An 11474-nucleotide genomic window follows, 5' to 3' on the forward strand; every position below is an offset into this window, starting at 1 on the left:
GTGTTAAAGACTGCGATGGAGCTCCGTATGCCACGGCAAACTGGCTGACACTGACGGCGGCGGTGCACAAATGCTGCGCAGCTAGCGCCATTGGACGGCCAACACCGCGGTTCCTGGTGTGTCCGCTGTGCCGTGCGTGTGATCATTGCTTGTACAGCCCTCTCGCAGTGTCCGGAGCGAGTATGGTGGGTCTGACACCTCGATGTCAATGTGTTCTTTTTTCCATTTCCAGGAGTGTATTACAGCCTTCAATGTGTCGCTCACATAGGGATCGAAAAGATAAGATTGGAATAACTACTGCACGCACAGAGACATTCAAACAATCATTTTTCCCACGTTCAATGCGTGAATGGAACAGGAAGAAGCCCTAATAACACAATCGGACGTATCCTCTGACATGCACCTCACATGGTTGTCAGAGTATAGATGTAGATGTAGATGGAATTTATGCTTAAGTTTAGACAATGATAAGTATTGTAAGTGTTCGTATCGTGAACCCCTTTAGTACTGGTAATATGAGACTCCAAAAAAACTTGGAAATCTGTGGTAAGTTTTGTGGGACCAAACTGCTGAAGTCATCGGTCCCTAGGCTCACACACTACTTAATCTAACTTAAACTAACTTACGCTAAGGACAATAGACACAACCATGCCCGAGGGAGGACTCAAACCTCCGACGGGGGGAGCCGCGGCAACCGTGACAAGATGTCCGAGACCATGCGGCTACCCCGCGCGGCCGACTCCAAAACAAAAGGGGCCCAAATTATAATCACTATAGAGCTTCTGTGCGATTTAATGTTTCAGATGCCACGTAAAGAGTTAATGCGTAGGAGGAAACGTAAAAGAAAAAAAAATGGTTCAAATGGCTCTGAGCACTATGGGACTTACCTTCTAAGGTCATCACTCCCGTAGAACTTGGCCAACCCGGCCAGTCGTAAAAGAAAAACTTGGGATAAACGAGACGTAGTAAGAGCTTTACAGGCACTATCAGAGAAAAGAATGAGTCTAAAAAAGTCAGAAAAATCGTTTCTTGTGCCTAGAGCAACTCTACAAAGGCTGTTTAGTCTTAACTTGTCTTTAGAAGAAGCAGTTAGTTGAGAAAACGGAAGGAAGCCAATTTTGTACGCTAATCTGGAAGAGGAAATTGTTAAATATTTAATTATAACGGAATAAACTTTGTGGCCTCATAAGAGACGATGTGCGGCTTTTAGCTTTCCAGTTATGCAAAAAAAATGGAGTCTCACATCCATTAAGTCGTGAAGTTGCACATGAACCACCACAAAAGTGTTCTGTCTATCCTAAAACCTTCAGAAATTTAACATTTTCGTGCTAATGGTTTCACTAAGGGAACTGTAAAAGCATTCTGGAGGCTAAGTCTGATAAACGTAAGTATCCAACCGATCATATTTTCAATGTGGATCAAACAGGCATATCCATCGTTCCTCGAGTGTTTGGTATCAGAGGCAGACGGCAGGTTGGCGCTTTTAATGCTGCTGGCAGAGGGAATCTCATTACTGTTGTGTGAGTAGCGGAGTATCATTTATCCCACCACTGATAATTTTCCCTAAGAAAAGCATGACAGTGATTTTAATGAAAGGGGCCCCACCTGGTGCCATTGGAAGATGCCATCCGTCTGGATGGATCCAAGGAAATCTGTTTACAGACTGATTCAAACACTTTATTAAAAAGACCAAACTCACAGTAGAAGATCTTGCCCTCCTAATTATTGACGCACATAACATACACACACAAAATGTTACTGTTGTTGATAATCACATTACCATCATAAGCCTTCCCTCTCATTCAACCCAGAAAATACATCTACATCTACATCTAAATTTATACTCCGCAAGCCACCCAACGGTGTGGGGCGGAGGGCACTTTATGTGCCACTGTCATTACCTCCCTTTCCCGTTCCAACCCTTGGACAAGATATTTATGGGCCCATTGAAACTCTACTGTAGTGAAACCATTCGATATTGGATGTGCCATAATGACAGACCACTTGGGTCACACGACGTTGCAGAACTATTTGGCAAGGCGTACCTAAAGAGTAAAACTGGAATAATTGCTGCTAGTGGTCTCAGAGTGACAGGAATTTGCCCCTGTGACAGACTATTTTATGGTGAAGCCGATTTTGCTTTCTCTTGGCGCAACATGACACAGTTATATCTACAAAGTCTTCAACACAACAGTGGAATGTTTTCTCCAAATGATATAATTGCCATTGATTTTTTGAAGAGGTGAAATCTACGAATTCTACCGTTGGCACCATAAATAACTCCAATCAGAATATTTTGCCATATGCTAGGAATATGGCTGGTTCCTCTGGATTTTCTACATCAGTGGAACCTAAAAAAGCTGTTGCAACTGGAGACATTTGGTTCATTCGGAAACCCAAGCTAAAACTGACAAACGAAGGTCCTAAATCTGTAGAAGCGCCTTAATAATATCATCTCCATATAAACTGGCGTTCGTTAATGCAGAATAGAAGAGAGCAGAGAAAGATTGTAAGAAGAAATTCAAAGAAGAAAGACAGAAAAGGAAACAAACTTATGTAAGAAAGTGTAGGTAGGAGTGTGCAAGAGGAAGGATGTCACACGCAACAAGTGAAGAACAAGAAATGAAAAAAAAGGCTCCCACGAAGCCCTGCAAGGAAAAATTTCTTCTGTCCTCCAAAGATTCTGATGATGAGTCACGCCATTGAAACATACATTCGGGTGAGTCCGATCCTGAAACTTCATTTGGTGTTAGCAAGCCTAACAGTGACGTCACTGCTTGCCTCTTTTGTGATGCGATGCATACGGCTAACAGTGTGTGCAATGTATGTATGTTCTGTGAAATGTGGGCCCACAAAGAGTGTGCTGGTTGTGAGACTGATATTTAGGTGTGTGTTTTTTGTAAATAGATCAAATATTATTCGAAATATTGGAGCCATATGAATCTTGATAAACATGATTTCTTAAATAAATTTAAATATGGAGTGATCTCCCAGCAGAATTCCACGCTGTACACTCTTATAATTATATTTCATTTAATAAAGCTGTCTTTCTTTTTAATTCTTGTTTAATATTTTAAATTTATTCCATGGAGTTCAAATTACCGGTACAAATTTTTTTCGCAGATTGTAGAAGTTTTCATAAAACAAATTATATTTTTGTCCCATGCATCATTCCTGAAAACTTACATGACAAGTAAGTCAAAGACATGTCATAGTATGTGCACAGGAACTGTTAAGTAGATAGTAAATAAATTGTGGCAGTAAGTATGAAAAATCGAAGTGGAGGCCCATTATACCATTTCCACCGCTAAAGCGGACTCCATAATTCTTGACTGTAAATTCTCCTGAACTCTAGTGGAACAAAGTCTAAATAGTAGTTAGGCTTCTACCATTCTGTAGAAGAGTCCACAAGTCGTCCGCTTCGCTTGTTACTTGTCAATTCTCCGTTACATGTTTTGACAACAGAAAACGTTTTTACATTGTGCTACAGTTTTCGTTATTTCTCGTAGATACTGACGGGTAAGCCTTTCAAGGTACTCTTGTATGTGTTCTTTAATAGTAAGGTTTGAGATTAATGTTTACGATTAAACAGTTTCATTTAGACGAGTGGCTAAAAATTTATGTGGTTAGCAAAATTAGGCTGTAGTTGCGTAAAGTGCAGCACCTCCAGTTGCTTAAGCCGGACTCCTTTCTTTTTCATGTATAAAGTGTGTCTGTAACAGTACACACTTGTTCTCTTAGAATTCTGTTGCAGATTTTAAGAGGACAATGGGGAAGGTTGATCAAAGAAAGTGGAGTCCTCCTTAAATGGTGATAGCCGTTCAGAGAAATATGGGTTTGAAGAAGAACAGTGAACAGTTTCATACTCCAAAAAACAACACTGTCTAAGATGTTGTACGGTACAGCTCTGGAAGCAGCATAAACAAAATAGGCAGCTTGAGTTAAAGATCTTGAAGAAGAGCAGGTTTACTATAGGCTTGATACGGAAAATTTTATTCTCGTGGCTTACTCATAACGCCTTGCGAAAAATGATCGTTTAATTAGCAGAGTGAGAGAGATAACATTCAACACACTTTCAAAGACGAAATTCTTAGTGAAAAGTGGGTTAGTATTTTTGTTAAAAGTCACAAAAACCAAACTGTCAGAAAGGAAGCCTTTATGAACAGTCTATAGCAGGGCTCTTGGGTTCAGCAAAGAACCCACAGAGTAATTCTGCAGCATTCTAGAAGGTGCTATATGATACCTACTTTGAAACTAGATTATATTTTCTCTAATTCAATGCCTTTTTTAAAAAAAATTTGTTTAGTGCCATTTTGCTTATTTTTAGAAGAAGTCCGATTTTGGAAACTGTTTTTCAAACTCGCTATGTGTAAGGTTTCGGAAAATAATTTTTTTGATAATAAATTTTAATGACATTTTCTAAGAGCACAATCTAAATGGTGCACAACGTTATAAAGTAAATATTACACATTTTTAAAACATAATTTTTTGCTATTTTCTGTTTAAAAAAAATAAAAAACAACATGAGGTTTCAGTTTTGGGTACTTTCCTCTATTCTCGTTCGAAAACAGTTCCTTTGTTTCATTGTGTTAAGATATCTAGAATGATAGGGAAACCAAGTCATTCAGTTTCAAGTGCTGGGGTTGAAATTTAAAATCGTTATGGAAGAAAAAACCCTCTTACCAGTTCATGTTGACTCGAAGAAAAACGGGTTAAGGCCGACGTTTGACATCAGTAGACTTCGTTTGGCCAGGAATGCCCGCTTTGCTTCAATCGTCACGTATTACGTTGCTTGGAGCGTAGCAAAAATCCTATACTTCATCTACTTTATGGTCCCTAGTGTGGACTAGTCGCTAATCTCATATCTGCTGCTCCTCATTACTTACGTCTTTATTTGGTTTAGTCCAAACCAATCATATATGCTCATTAGACTGTTCACTCCATTTAACATGTCCCGCAATTATTCTCCACTGTCATAACCAGTATCGTCATTGATATTCTTTCACCCTGAATTTGAATCCTATTCCTGAAACTTACTTTTATTCCAATATTTACCGCTTCGACGTAAAGAGTGAATAATAGTGGTGAAAGATTGCATCCCTGCTCCACATCGTTTCTAAGCCGAGCACTTCCTTCTTGGTTCATTCGTCTTTCTCTCGTCACTAATCTTTCCCTATAGCTCATACCTACTTGTCTGAGAATTTCCAGTATCTTACTCCGTTTTACACAGTCGAACGCTTTCCCTACCTCGACACACCCTATGAACGTGTCCTGATTTTTCTTAAGTCTTGCGTTAGTTTTTAAGGTGGGTTTAACACATCATAAACCTGAAACGTCCCCTTAGAAAAATTATACATGACTGTGCTTAAACTGACACACAATATTTTTAGCGCAACGCAATCTGACTTTCAAAAATCCCTACAAAAGAATGGTCCTGACTAACATTAACCTATACCTTTCACAAATCACTTACCTCACAAAAATCTTCATTACTTGAACTACTGCAATACAGCGAGCGACACTACTGCCAGCTAAATGGAAATGTCGTGTGGCTAGGGCCTCCCGTCGGGTAGACCGTTCGCCTGGTGCAGGTCTTTCGATTTGACGCCACTTCGGCGACCTGCGCGTCGATGGGGATGAAATGATGATGATTAGGACAACACAACACCCAGTCCCTGAGCGGAGAAAATCTCCGACCCAGCCGGGAATCGAACCCGGGCCCTTAGGATTGACAATCTGTCGCGCTGACCACTCAGCTACCGGGGCGGACGCCAGCTAAATAAAAGATTCAAACTACGGAAGGCACTAACTACTGATAGGCATAGTTAGCAAATGAAAGATTTTAATAGAGAACAAACAATGTATTTACCTTAACAATCATAATATATATATAGCAGTTCATGACAAATTTCAAAACTCCGCCATCTCTCTCCCCACATCCACCACTGCTGGCGGCTCACCTCCAACTGCGCAACGCTACGCGCTGTTCACGTCCAGCTGCCCAACACTACAATGGCAGACAACAATGCAAACTAGCCACAGACTGCACACAGCACAGCCAATAATTTTCATACAGAGCGCTAAGTGGCATTACCAATATAAAAATCTAAACAGCCTACTTACAAACCATGCTGGGCAACATGCACAGGTCTAGCTGAAGAGCGTTTTGCATAAAGTCTATATGGGCCCTTGTCCAACAATCTACGTCAAATGACTGCTGCTGCTGATAACGCTGATGACAGGGGAAATAGGAGCAATGTAAATACTTACAGGGAGCGTCATTTGTTGCATTAAATAAGGTTTACGTCGAAGCAGTAAATATATTAATAAAAGTAAGTTTCAGGAATAGGATTTTTTCACAGCAGCAGTTTTCGGTTAGAAACATACGGGAAAATTGCTCTGCCGAAAGCTCTGATTATTAAACGCCACCTACGGAAGCTATGAAATCATTTGTGACTGTCGTCTGCCTTCACGCAAACAGTGACGTGGCAGGCGAGTAGAGGACGACTGCTGCGTCAGGTACAATGTAAACACTTCGCAGAAACTCTTCTTTTATGCCACAGCTTTCTGTGTAACTGCAGGTTGTGCTTCGGACAGGGTCTGCAAACAAGCTGTCAGTTGTATGACAGACTGCTTGTCCTCTCCGAAGTGACCTTAAGGAGGCGGCTGTGCTAGGCTTCAGCGCTCAGCGGACATCGAGGCCATTGCAAAGGGAGAAACATAGTGTCCAACGTCCCGTCGGTGACGAGGGCATTAGATAAGGAGCTCAAGCTCAGATTAGGGAAGGATTCGGCGGTTTATTTTCGAAGGGACCATCTCAGAATTCAGCATAAGGGAGGACGTTGATGAAAAACACTCACTATTTCAAAAATGCACCAAATCCACAGTTTTGGAGATATGGCAATGAAATTTTGTACCACGCTTTACATGAAAGTAGCACACTTATATATAAAATCCTTTGATTATATGTATATTCAACTTTTTTGAATGAAATTTGAATTTTTATTTTCAAAAAATAATGCATGGTTTTTTTTTTCTCAGAAAGTATTCAAAAATTTCTCTGTTTTGTCTCTTTATATATTGTAAGCTTTTCTAATGAGGTCTTTGGAATAGGTCAAACAGGAGAATTTTCATAATTTTTTAATTATAACTCTCCAAGTACAATTTTAGATTCATGCAAAATTCCAAGCACTTTGTCCCATATATCAGCTTGCAATCAGAATTTCAAAATTTGCTCTTGAGACAACGTTTATTAGGTTTACAGAAAATTTCATAATTCTAGCACTTCTAGAATCTGAGGAAAAGGAACATAAACTTTAAAAAACAAACTTTTCAGGAAACACAATTTAATGTTCAACCTAACTTTTTCCCTTATGTCACTTCCTCAGAAGGCACACATTTGTACTCTGGGTCGTCTTTCCCTTCAAGGCTTCTCTTCTGGTTTCTTGTTGTCTGTCTTCTTTCCTTTACCAGGTCTTCAACTGACTTTTCAGCTGCAGAGACGCACTGTAAATCTATTTTTCTCAGGATTTCTTGAGTAAAATTTCCTATCTCGAAGCCCATTCTTTCTAATACCTTCATCCTCCCGACGTTCCCATCATTAAACACAATAACTGCATCACAAGTTGCAATTCTGACAACTTTAGCAAATGCAAATGTGTTTTTAGGGCATCGTTTCCATATAAGTGAATTCTTAGAGACTCATTTGGATTTTGGGTTTTGACATGAACACACTTTTTGAGAAGTGCAGAATCGGCCAGAAACCTGTAAGTGGGCTTTCTAGATGTATCCCGCACACGTTTGGTTGAAAGGAATACACAGAATCGTTGTTCACTGAGCTGGTATTGAAGTGCTGCTTCAAAACGTGAGCATGGCAGGGAGGCCGCGTCACACTTTTAATTAATTTTCAGGCACTTCGGATGCGATTTCAATATTGAAACTTTGAGAACTTATTGTCCATGAGTTATACTAACAAATAAAAAATAAATCGAAAATTGACATTTTTGGACAATTTCATCAACGTCTCCCCGTTAGCGGATTTAGGGAAATCGCAGAAAATCTTAATCCATATGGTTGGACGAGCATTCGAATCACCATCCACCAGTATAAGAGTCCCGTGGCTGTCGGCTGGAAGAATAGACAAACCAAGGGGGACATTGTCCTTGGAACAATGACGCAATTCGACTAATGGCATTTAACGGAACCACGCACAAAATGCAGCAGAATGACTTTATGGTATTTCCTGGTATGTGATGAGAGAACATTGATTAAGGAAGACATACAAATCGTATTCAGAGTGAGGCAGCTACGACCGACCACTCCAAATACACAGGATGGTCAGAAGCAGTCTGAAAAGTTTGTAAGGGTGTTACAGGGGTGATTATGCTGAGAAATAATTGTAAAAATCATTCGATATGTCGCATCGTTTCCGTTATTTTCGTCTACATCTACATACATACTTGAAAAGTGAGCAAGAGGAAAATGACTGTCTAAAAACCATCGTACGAGCCCTAATTTATCGTTACGCGAAATGTACGTCGGCGACAGTAGAATCGTCTTGCAGTCGGCATGAAATGACGGTTCTCTAAATTTGCGCTATAGTGCCTTGTGGAAAGAGCATCGTCTTCCCTCTAGGGCTTCCCTTTTGAGTTCACGTAGTATTTCCGTAATAGTTACGTGCGGATCGAACCTACCGGTAACAAATCTAACAGCCCGCCTCTGAATTGCTTCGAAGTCTTCCTGTAATCCGACCTGGTGGGGACCACACTCAAAGAGTATTCAAGAATGGTTCGCACTAGCATTATATACGCCGTCTCTTTCATGGATGTGCTACAATCTCCGAAAATTTCCCCAAGAAAACAATGTCGAATATTCGCCTGATCTACAACCAATCTGACGTGCTGATTCCATTTCATATCGCTTTACAACGTTGTTCCTATATATTTAATCGAAGTGACTGTCAAGCTGCATCCTACTAATGCTGTATTTGAACATTACTGGACTCTTACTACTACACAACCGCATTACTTTACATCTTAATACATTTACAGCAAGCTGACATTCATCACGTAAACTAGAAATTTTGTGTAAAGCATCTTGTGTACTCCTACAGACATTCAAAAACGGCACCTTCCCGCGCACCACCGCATCACCGGCAAACAGCCATAAATAGCAGCTCACCCGCATTACTTTACATCTTAATACATTTACAGCAAGCTGACATTCATCACGTAAACTAGAAATTTTGTGTAAAGCATCTTGTGTACTCCTACAGACATTCAAAAACGGCACCTTCCCGCGCACCACCGCATCACCGGCAAACAGCCATAAATAGCAGCTCACCCCGTCCGCCATATCACTTACTTACATAGAAAATAAAAGCAGTCCTATCACGCTTGTCTGGGGCACTCCTGACCATACCCTTCTCTCTGATGAACACTCGCCGCCAAGGACTATATACTGTTACTTAAAAAGTTTTTGACTCACTCACATACCTGGCAACCTGAATCTTATGCTCGAACCTTCGTCAAGTGGGGCAGTATTTAAAATGCTTTCCAGAAATATACGAATATGGAATCTGCCTGTTGCCCTCCATCCATGGTTTGTAGGATATCGTGTGAGAAAACGACAAGCTGAGTTTCTCACGAGTGATGCTTTCTAAATCCGTGCTGATTTGTAGACAAAACCGTTTTAATTTCATGGAAATTTATTATGTTCCATCTTAGAATGTGTCCAAGAATTCTGCAGGAAAACGATGTTAAGGATGTTGGTACGTAATTATCTGGATCTGTCCTTTTATCTTTCTTATGTAGAGGAGTCATCTGTCATCTTTTCCATTTGCTTGGGACTTCGAGTTGGCGAGAGATTCCTGATAAATGCGAGCCAAGTACGGATCCAATGCCGCAGAGAACTGCCTGTAAAACCAAATTGGGATCCCATCTGGACCTGGGGACTTATTTGTTTTCAACTCTTTCAGTTGCTTCTCTACGGCACATATGCCAGTTTCTGTGTCCTCGATGCAGGAGTCCGTATGACAGTCTGCCAAAGGTGCGTTTGTACGATCCTCTTGCGTGAATGTTTTTTTTAAACGTGAAATTTAAACTTCAGCTTTCCTTTTGCTGTCTTCTGTTGCCACCACAGACTGGTCGGCGAGTGACTGGATAGAAGCCTTCCACCCGCTTAGTGATTTTACGTATGACCAGAATTCTCACGGGTTCTTGACAAGATCGTTTGCGTTGGGAGTTGTATACTTGGCGCATTCCTCTTCTTACGGACGCACGGATTTCCGCTAACTTTAGCCTGTCGACATGTATGTGTTCTCTGAACCGAGAGCGCAACAGTCCCTGTTTCTTCGACAATTTCTGAATTTGATTAATAATCCACCTAGGGTCCTTGCCATCCTTAATCCATTTACTTGGCACGTACGCCTCCAGAGCGCGATCTACAATCAGTTTGAATTTTGCCCATTATCTGTCTACATCCATCGTACTGGTACTAAATGGAGTCCATTCATTGTCTCAGTGGGATGCTAGCAACTGCTTACCTGCTTTCTCTAGCATAAACACTGGCTTTCTTAACTGGTTTATTAACTTTGCTGACCATCGTCGCTATGATGACATGGAGATCACTAATCTCTGTTAGTATACTGACTCTTTCGATAAGCCCAGGCCAGTTTTGTCGCTACAAGGTCTTAAGTATTTCCATTGCGTATAGCTTGTATAACTAGTTGTTCAAGACAGTTTTTAGCAAAACTATTCAGAAGTACTTCACAAGACTGCCTGTCCGTACTACCAGCAGTGAATCCACAGACGTCCCACAGATGGTCTGATATTCAGTGCGCTCGTATTTTGTTCATTAAACGGCAGTACGAAACTGTGACGAATGCCTTCCAGAAGTCAACGAACACGCAATTAATATCAGAGCCGGTATCTACTGCTTTATGGAGGAACAAAGCGAGTTTCACACTATTGCTGTTTTCGGAACCCATATTGATTCCTACAGAAGAGATTTTCAGTCTGCATAAATGTCATAATACGGGAGTGTTTAACACATTCCAAAATTCTACGACAGAATGAAGTCAGAGATGTAGGACCATAATTTTGAACACTGCACTTATTTCAGAATTGCTGTGCGGTCACTGTCTGACATCGATTTCTTGATATGCTTTTCCACAATCATCAGAACCTCTTAATGAGAGGTGGGTTGCAGTGACCATTTCTTGTTATGGATACACATAGCCGATCAAAATGACTGCCCGAAAAGGTCACCTGCACGCTGCACAGGCAATTGGGTTTTTTTAAATATAGAGAAAGCGTCCAGGATCTGGCCGGGCGCACTTTAACTGTGAGCCACTAACTCTCTGATGCGTGTATTCTAAGACCATTAGACTTCCTGTGCGCTAATAAAGTGAGGAGAGCCAGACATTAACCAGGAGCAGACCGTTCGCTATACGGAGATCCTATTGTCAATGAACA

Source organism: Schistocerca cancellata, chromosome 9 (assembly GCF_023864275.1).
Source record: "Schistocerca cancellata isolate TAMUIC-IGC-003103 chromosome 9, iqSchCanc2.1, whole genome shotgun sequence".
Taxonomy (NCBI): Eukaryota; Metazoa; Arthropoda; class Insecta; order Orthoptera; family Acrididae; genus Schistocerca; species Schistocerca cancellata.